The following is a 10,041-nucleotide window of genomic DNA, read 5'->3' as shown; positions in this document are numbered from 1 at the left end:
CGGCGTCGCCGTCTGGGTGCGCGAACCGGGTCACGTGGGGGCACAGCCCAATGGGAGCGCTCCTGTGCGCGCTGTCGCAGACGCGCGCGCCTGTACCAGGTCTGGGGGCACCCACTAGAGAGGAGCTTCTAGAGCCCTCCTGTTTCCCATAGGTCTCGTAAAGCAAAGTTCCTCGTCCAAGGAAAAGTTGGCTGGCGCACGGAACAGCAGGCAGCGGCCATCAAGCCTGGGGACCTATCAGGTCGAGTTTGAGACCCCTCGTGCTAAGTGGATCCTGGGGGTGAGGCGCCTCCGAGAACGGGCTGGGAGACTAGCTCCCCTACCTGGATTGTCCCCTGCCTCTGTGCTAGATGTCCTGCCCAGCCTGTGGAACCTTCAAGATTCACCCTTCAAAGCGCCACACCCACCAGTCCAGCCCTGCGCCCCAGTGCACCAATCCAGCCAATCAAAGTTCCAGATTGTAGTCTTCCCTGCTCCAAAGTCACCCATTCATCCGCTCTTCCCCAGTGGCAGGACAGACGCTAGAAAGCTAAAGTGGGGACCCTCTGTGCAACATCCTGCAAGGACACCTTGACACTGGTGAAGGACAGATACCCCACCTTGTCCTCAGGCCACCTAACCGAGGCCTCGGCTACTGTCACCTCACCCTCTCCAAAAGCCCTTCCCGCAATACATAAGCTGCCTTCACATCTCAGGGTCCTCTTTGTGGTGTATTTCATCAAATATCCACAGAGAGGGCAAGGCGAATGGGGCGTGTCCCAGTGCGCAGCCGTAGGAGAAAGGCCATGCCCCAGATCTCCTGTGGATTCAGTACCTGTTCCAGCGTCTCACAAACCATCTCTTCATAGTGCTGTGTGTCTTTGAGTTGCTGGAGGGAGGGGGCCTGTGTTTTGTTTTGTTTTTCAAGACAGAGTTTCCCTGTGTAGCCTTGGCTGTCGTGGAACTGGTGATTGTAGACCAGGCTATCCTCAGACTCAGAGATCAGCCTGCCTTTGCCTCCCAAGTGCTGGGATCAAAGGCACACACCATCACCATCCATCAAGTTGCTGATTTTTAAAATTGACTTATTCTCTCCTGTACAGCACGCTCCTCCTCCCTTTCCCCCCAACCTTCCCTTCCTCTCCTACCCAAACCTTCAGGTGTCTTATACCAGCATTTCTGCTGGGGATAGTGGTTGGGTTTGCCTTTCATTTGCCCTCTGGAAGCCTAGAGTTTCCATCTCACCCAGGCCCTAGCAGCCAGTGGCCAGGAGGAGACACCAACCTGATGGATTCCAGCCCATGCTTCTTCAGACACTTCTCGATGCCAGACCACGTGCTCAAATCCAAAGTCTGAAAAAACCACGTCCTTCAGTGGAGGAAGCTCTGCAGCCTTGTTTCATAGACCCCCCCCCCGCCCCCGGCAGAAGCTCAGGGGATGCAGCGTGACCTCGCTCGCCAGTACTCGCCACCAACTACCAGGGGACTGGAAGCTGCTGGGGCATGGGAGAGGGGGGACAGAGTCCTGAGGTTTCCTGCGGGAAAGGGGATCGCAGGCTGTCTTACTCTATACAGGGAATGGTGAGACGAGGGTTGGGCAAGGGGAAGGTAGAGGCTGAGTCAGATGCTTCTCAAATTCCAGGCTCAAGCTGTTCGTGCAGAAGTTGTACACATAGACGTAGGTCCCCTGAAAGCATCCTGCCCCTCTGCCTTAGACCTGTCTGGAGCAGAAGGACCCAGAGCCACCCACCCTCGGTGGCGACAGCTCAGCAGATTAGTTCAGAGGACAAGGATGAGGTCAATGCTAAGTGGATTTCCAGGAAGCCACCTCCAGACACCAGGCCTGGCCCCAGGTCAGCAGGTCTGCAAAGGAGGGGCCCTGGCCGGGGAAATGCTGGGCCAGCCATAGGGTGTGGGGGTAGCCTGGTGCAAAGGAAGTACCTTTTAAGCCCCCTCCTTGGGCTGCACGATGTAACCTCTGACTTTGTTCATTCTCCCCATCCAGGGAGAGAGTGGCTGCAACAGTTATATCCTAGGGTCTTGGAGAAGCAAGACAGCACTGGCCATACTCGCTTGGTTTTGCCTGCCCAAGACACACCCTTTCAATGTTAATCTACGATAAGGATCCTTCCTGAACAGCCATGAACAAAAAGAGAAAGGGTTTGTGGTAAAAGGGAGATGCAGAGAGCACCCAAACTGAATGAGAAGCCACCATGGGGCCAGGTTCTGGGCCACCTCACATCCGGATTACCCTCCGTGGCTGTCTGGAAAGCATGGTCCTTCCCTCACTGACAGAGCCTATCACCACCTCTGATGGTATCGAGCCCTGAGGGGTGACCACAGGCTAGCCCCCACCAGCAGGGAAGCTGGTAGAAACACACACCAGCATCTCGTCCTGCTAGCCTGGGGTATCCCCAGTCTCCTGTCCTGCTACCCTATGGTATCTGGCTTCCTCACTTCAGAGCCACCCAGAGCCAAATCCCATCACAGACTCCGCTGCAAAAGGGACAGAAGTGTCTCTGGCAAGAAACAGTCAGAGGGAAACAAGGCCTAGGGGCCCCTCCTGGGTCCCCTGCTGGCTGACTGTGCCAGGGAGATGGCACACAGTTATCTGCGGCTCGGTTGTGTGGTGATTATTCAGGGTGGCAAATAAACAGCATCTGAAACCCTGAAATAGACCGACTGTTGTAAGCTGGGGGTCTGTGGCCAAACAGATCAGTTCTGCCCTGGGGTTCCATGATAAGCAGACAGGGCTTCAGTGGATCGTCTGTAGTCTCAAAGGCCCCAGGGACATTCCCTCTAGGGATCACTCAAGGACCAATGTATTCCGTAAGTCAAGGGGAAGACTTTGGCTACAAGCTGAGATGTCCATGCATGATCTACCTTCAAGAAACTCAGGGTCTTCTGTTGGTCACACTGACATGGAGAGGAAGCATGGAACCCATGCAGGCTGAGACTGAACTAGGAAAACAATACAAGAGCACGTGCTTCAGCAACATGACTGGTTCCTGTGTGGGACCAAGATGCTTTCCTCCCCAGATGGGACCGAAGGCAACTGCTGTCCCAGTGAAGCTCCTAATGCCACCAGAGGAGATGGTAAGGGGTGGGGGACATCAGAGTGTGCATCTTGGCAAGGAGAGTGACAGAGGCAACTCCCTTTGCAAGCTTAGAACTTTCTGGCTCTCAGCAACACATTTGTTGAGCATTGTAACAGGCTGTTCAGTTCGGTATATAGATGGGAGCCAGGGAGCCCAATCAGACATCCCAGGTGCAGCAGTCACAAGCATCTAGGAAGGCATATGGGCCTAAGCCTCAGAGTGGACCGTTCCAGGTGTCTGGTCTAGAACCAAGACCTGCCAACCAGCAGACACAGCAGATAAGCGAGAAAGGATACCGAAGACAAAGGCCAGCCTCTCGGGAAGAAAGCTGACACACACAGGCAGGGAGCAGAGAGTCCCCAGAGGGTCTCCTGGTCAGAGCGACCAGAAAAGAAGTGGGGTCTCTTATGGGAACAATAGAGCCCTCTTGAGGGGAGGGGAGGTGTGTCCCCACATCTGATCCTCCTGGTCCCTTGGCCTCATCTGTCACCTGCTGCTGTCTTTGATTGCTCCAGCACTTGGAAGACCCCAAGAAACCAAGCTGCCCACTACATCTCCTTCCAGGAGTATCAGGCACAGCATGTCAGCGCCCCCTTGTGGTAGCTCAGGTCAGGGTTGATCATGTGGGCTTTACCTCCCGTCATTCCCCTGGATTGAGCAGTTCTGTGATTCTGACCTGGAATCTTATGGTTTCACGATCCCTGAAAGGGTGTAGAGGGTCTTGACTCAGGGCCACTTGCAGCCTGCCCCCCGGGCTAGAATTTGAAGACAATGACAAACAACATGAAAACACGATCCAGTCAGGACAGGAGGCCAAGGTGCAGGGAGGTACAGCCACAAGGCACACCACCACTCCAAGTACTCACCGAGACAGAGCCCATTGGCCCCAGAACTCCAGGCTAGTCCTTGCACGGTCCTCTAAGGCTGAGCAGTGAGAGACTTAACCAAGATCTGTGAATACTACATGGCCAGAAAGAGGCCCTGAAGTGTCAGAGAGTCTCTACCCATTCCTGAGAGCCCCCCAGGCACCACGGAGTTCTCTGAAGTCCACCCTCCAGCCTGGAGCAGGTGGTACAAAGCGACACAGGCAGAACCCAGTGAGGTCTTAAGAACCCAGTGTTAGAATAGCAATAAATGCCCAGTATCTTGCCAGATGGTGGTGGCACACACCATTAATCCCAGCACTCAGGAGGCAGAAGCAGGTGGATCTCCGTGAGTTCAAGGCCTGCCTGGTCTACAGAGTTCCAGGACAGTCAGGGCTACACTGAGAAACCCTGTCTCAAAACGAAGATGGGGGGATGGGAGAGGGAGATGGAGGGCTCAAGAAAGTAGAAGCTCCCGTCTGGGTGGAGATTCCCATCCCCATTTCAACGGTGCCAGATGAGTAAATGACCTGGTCAAAGGGCTACCCCTAGGAAGGCAGGCTCGCTTTCAGCACTGCTGAAGAGACAGCAGAATACGTTTTCATTTAATGAGATACTGTACTTCTGCTTCCCAGAATCCCCTCCCCAGTACCGAACTTACCAGACCACAGCCGTGCAGCTTTGTAAGCCCGCCCACCATTCATGGTTTCTCCTTTCCTAACACTCTGTGCTTCCCCAACATTTGGGACTGTCTTACTCTTTCTCTAAAACCTCCCTCCCCTCCATGTCCACCGTGTGGATGACCTCTGCGGAGCTCTTAACTGCATAGCTTGTCCCTGCTCTGAGCAGCTGCTAAGATTCTCAGCTTGCCTGCTCTGGCTCTTTGTTTGGTTTTAACCCTAGTAAAATTTGTCCTCAAGCTTCCATTTGAGTTTTCTTACATTATTTTATGAAAGAGACAAAGAGCAGAGCCCTAAGAGGGGACTCCCCGTTTTCCTTTTATCACTGGGATCTCCCTCCCCAGGGCAGTCTTTTTCTTTTTTCTTTTTTTAAGTTTTATGTATTTATTATGCATACAATATTCTGCCTGCATGTATGCCTGCAGGCCAGAAGAGGGCACCAGATCTCACTATAGATGGTTGCGAGTCACCGTGTAATTATTGGGAATGGAACTCAGGACCTCTGGAAGAGCAGCCAGTGCTCTTAACTGCTGAGCCATCTCTCCAGCCCTCTGCCAGGGCAGTCTTAGCTGCTGGTAAGTATGAGAGAGCTGGCCACACCCCTGTATCCTACCCACAGAGACCAGACCCCTGGAAGAGCTGGAGACTCATTCAGAGCTCCTAGGTGACAGGGGACCAGATGTCAGCCACAGACATGCCACAGGCACAGCCTGCTCTCAAGTGATTCCCACAGGTGTCCAAGCAGTGACTTGAGAGCCAGCTCTCCCATGCTGCCCACAGGTGGGCATTGCTAGGGACACCTAGCCCTCAGGTTGGTGTCAACGCTGGGGGGAGGTGTTCACAGGAAGCTGACACGTGCACCGGGCTCTAAGGGCGAATGGGTCCGGTCTGTTCAGGACGGGAGCAGGAGGGCTCGGTGTGCCCCTGCTGATCTAGAGGGTCCCACAGAAGGATCCTCCAATGGATCTGCAAAGGGGGACCTTAAAGGCTCAGGGATCCGTGGCTGAGATGGGGACACCCCCACCTTCCACCTGGCCCCACTCACCTCACCAACCTTGGTTCAGAAGGCTCTGCCTCATACCATTCAACTCTCCAAGAGCACACCACTGCATGCCAGTGCACACATGGAAATTCCCCATGTGCTTGGCCCCAGCCACGTGACATGGGACAGACCACCCGCCTCCCTGAGCTGTTTTCCTCTGCTGTAAATGTCACAGCTCGGCTGCATACTCAGAGGCATCTAAGTCAGCACATCACGGAGGCACCTGCTCATCTGTGTCTACTGTCCATCAGCTGCAATATCAGAGTCGCAGCTGAATGGATAAAGAAGTGTGGTGTTTACACACAACAGAGCTGTATTCCACCGTTGTCTCCTGTAAGCAGGCCGCATTGAGGACACCGAGAAAGGGGGTGTCAAAGATACTTTATTAGAGAGAGAGATCACTTACATGAGAAGCTGAGAACTGGGGTCAGCGCTCTATGGTCTCCGAACCTCGACCGGAATCCAAGAGAGCAGGGGCCCCTCCTGTACCTTCTTTTATCTGTGGTTTCTCCCATGTACCTGTGACCACGCCCCAGCGGGCATGGTCAGTGCTGCAGGTACGTGATCTCTCCCTACACACCATGAAGAACAAATGTGTCCTCCGCTGGAAAGCGGAGATCATCTTGTTAAGTGAAATAAGCCAGGTCCGGTGCGGGGAGTACGATGGAATGAGAAGCTGGGCTATCAGAGAATAGGACGAGGACCCATGAGGAGAGACACTTGTGAGTAATAGGAAGACAAGGCACAGCCACAGCGGCCCAGGGGCGCGTATGCAAATGACATAAGGAAACTGGCTACTCTGAGAATTAATAACCACTGATGAAAACGGGAGGGAAAAAAACATTACAACAAAACAGTCCCTGCAACTCCACAGAGTCACTGATGTGTCCTACCCTCAAACCATATACAACAAAACAGTCCCTGCAACTCCACAGAGTCACTGATGTGTCCCACCCTCAGGCCTAGCCAGCCCTGGGCTGAGCCTACGGGCCCAGGAATTGTCACAGACTTTTCCTTGCTTGACGGTGAGTGGAAGATGACCTGCACCAGCCTGCCATCAGCCCACAGCGGCTCCATGTGGCTGGAGAAGACCCTGCATCTCTAACTAACCCTCCTCCCCCTTTGGCTCCAGCTTGTGGCAGGACCGAGGTGTCAATAAGGGCCTTTCAGACCATGGCCTGGTTGTAGGGCAAAGACCTCTCTACTCCAGACAGAAACAACAGCCCTCATTCTGCCTTGCAGTTTCCAGCCCTCCACCAAGAAAAACAAGGAATTTGCAATTTGGTGAAAAAAAAAAAAACAGAATTTGTCGTTAGGCTATTTGTTGTTGTTCTCACTGAGTTAGAATAAGGTCTCTGGAATAGCCAGGAGGAGCAGGATGTATGAGAGAGGGAATGATGGAGGGACTGGTGACTGGACCATGGTCCCATGTCCCCTCCTGTCCCTCAGCAAATAGAAGAGATGAAGGAAGCAATAGGACGTCTGGGTCACATTCAGACAGACTGGGGAAAAGAAGCTGTGGGGGCTGGGGCAGCACAGAATGCCTCAGGCACCCATAGCAGACTCCACAGAGGACAGACGGGTAGACAGCCAGAAGCCCATGAACCCAGGACTAGGGAGCCTGCTGGGTGTGGGCGCCCCAGAAGAGCCCAATTGGAACTCAGTGGTCGGCCTCAGGGAACAGTGAACCCCACAGTGAGATCAGAGGGAACTCACACTGCTGAGAATGAGGACATGGAAGTACAGACTAAGGACAGCAGGAGCCCCACCACTGGGACAGGGCCATAGGAATCCAGAAGAGAGAGAAACCCAGCCTCTGACCTCTAGAACCTGAAGATGCTTCTCTCCCCCCACGCCCATCTCCTGAGTCACCAACAGTGGGTACTCAGAGACAGAAGCTGAGGGAGGCCAGATGTGCAAAGCATGAGCCCTCTACATCTGTAAGAACTGGCCACCAGAGGGTAGCATGGCTCTCCAGAACCCCCCACTGATGTCACACTATGGTCCCCAACATAGCAGCTGATCTCCTTCTATCTAGCCTCTTTGGGGGAACCTGAGCCCTTGTTTCCAGGAAACAGGGCCCAGAGAGCAGCAATCCCTGTCATGAGAGAACCCATGCATTTCAGTCTGTTAGTTTCATGACGGGATTGCTGTTTGGTTTTTACAACACAGGATTTGTCTTTGTAGCCTTGACTGTCCTGGAACTAGGTTTGTAAACCGGGCTGACCTTGAACTCACAGAGATGTGCCTGCCTCTGCCTCCCAAGCACTGGGATTAAAGGTGTGTGCCACCACTGCCCAGTAGTTGGTTAGTTTTGTGAAACAGGATTTCACAGCCTCAAACTCATGTTCCTCTTGCTTAGCCCCTTGATAATTAGGGTTGCCCTGCGCTGTCCGTCAGAGGGCTCAAACTGACCTCCTCCTTGATCTGCTATCTTACTAGTCTGAACCAGAAAACACCGTTCACCAAGAATACCCATGCAGTCATTGGTTTAGAGAAGGGGTCTCCATCACAGCTGGGGCACGAGCACCCTGGATCATCCAGTGCCATCTAAAGATGGTTCTCAAGAGTTAGCGGGCCATGGACTATGTCCCCCAAGACTGGGAGACTCGTGTGTGTGGGTGACATAGGTGGAAAGGGCTGACACAGGAGCAGTGCCTGCACGGTACAAAAGCATGAAGGGCTGTGCTGGCAGCTAGGCGTGGGGAAGTGGGACAACACCACACAGCTGGCACCCTAGAAGATACCTGGATGGCTTGGGGCTTCGTGTGCCGTCTGCCTGGCTTTCCCCGAAGAGAGGGAAGACCTTTAGGGGCTAGGGAGGGATGTGTTAGTCACGGACCTGGAGTTGTGGCCTGCACCTGCTGAGTGTCCATCGTGTGCCAGACTCGGGGCCAGGCACGTGTCCTGCCTCATCTTTTCTCTCTCCAGAAAGAGCAGGAAGCATCTATGCGAAGCCAATCTCTGGGCTCCCCAGTGCCACCCGAGTCACCTACCTTTTGTGAGAAGGGCTAGGGCAGAACAGAGGCCAGGGACCCAGAGGAAGCAGAAAGCAGATGAGAATCAGGTTCCAGATTTTGGCACTGAATGAGTCAGTGAGCACCCTGCCCTAGGAAGTCACCAAGCTCCACCAGAGAGACTCTGTGGCCAAAACCAGAGCTCTCCCTGCTGGGAGCCAGATTTGCTTACCCTCCTGGAGATTACAGCACCAAACGTCTTTGGGGACAGTTTTCCTCAGAGCCAATTTGGGGTACAGCGGGGACACGGTTTGGCTTGGGATGCCCTCATCTACAGAACTCTATTGGATTCTTGAGCCCTGGCCCCTGGACAGCTGAGGTCTAGCATGCATCCCCTGTGTTAACAGATCTTCTCTTGCAGGCCAGCCCTGTGGGGCTGGAAAGATGGGGAGGCAGAGGCACAGGGAGTTAGGTAATGTGCCCAAGCACGCAGCCTGGAGGTGGGGACAGCAACATGGGCATCCTACACTCAGGCCACGCTCACCCGCTAAGGTCAATTCATTGCATGTCTTCTTTCTGTCCCGAGATGAGAAGCACCTGATAGCCCGTGCCCCCTGGCTCATACCTCTATCTTCACAGACAACCAACCCCATACCCCCTCCTCCGCAAAGTCTGCCTGGTCTCTCTCCTCTTAACAGACAGGGGCCCTAAAGAGACGAGAGCCTCATCTCCATTCTGCTCCTGTCCTTCAATGCTGCCGCCCTCCCCCCCCACTGCAGGCCGTCTCTGTGAGCCAGAGACAGGTTTGGACAAGCCCCAAGATCCTCATGTGGGGGGGCTACCCTGTCCCTGTCCACCACCTCCTTCCTGCCCTTGGATTTCCTATGACAGAGCACAGTGCCCATGTAAACACCCAAGGCATGAGGAGAAGAGTCGTCAGCAGACCATAAACAAACCTGCTGTGGAGATGAGGAACAGGCAAGATATCTGGACAGGGTCGAGTCCCTGCAAAGTTTACAGTGGGAAAAAGAATTATCTACAAGGATTGAGGAACTGTACAGATGTTTGTTGATGAATGAGAGAGTGAATGAATGAGATTGATGGTGTGTTCCCAGAGGATGCTCACAGTTAACGAGCGGTAACAGCAGTTAGGCCAGAGTCCTTTCCGGTCAGCGTCTCTGTGTGCGGCTCAGAAATCGCCCTTCCCCAACCTCCCTCTGCACGTCACAGTTGCCCTGGAGCTTCTCTGGAGGCACTGTCAACCAGTGTTTCCTCCACTGGGTCCTGTGCTGCACCAGGGTGAGAGGGCATGGGATGCCCGCCAGCTGAGCTACGCAGCACAGGGGACCCAGTGAAGCCCACCCATCATCTCAGGTACCGTCACACAGACTCAAAGGCTGCTGACCTCATCGTGCAGAGGAAA

The sequence above is a fragment of the Mesocricetus auratus genome, unplaced genomic scaffold, assembly GCF_017639785.1.
Source record: "Mesocricetus auratus isolate SY011 unplaced genomic scaffold, BCM_Maur_2.0 Super-Scaffold_100055, whole genome shotgun sequence".
In the NCBI taxonomy this organism is placed as follows: domain Eukaryota; kingdom Metazoa; phylum Chordata; class Mammalia; order Rodentia; family Cricetidae; genus Mesocricetus; species Mesocricetus auratus.
Note: the sequence above shows the minus strand (reverse complement) of the source record.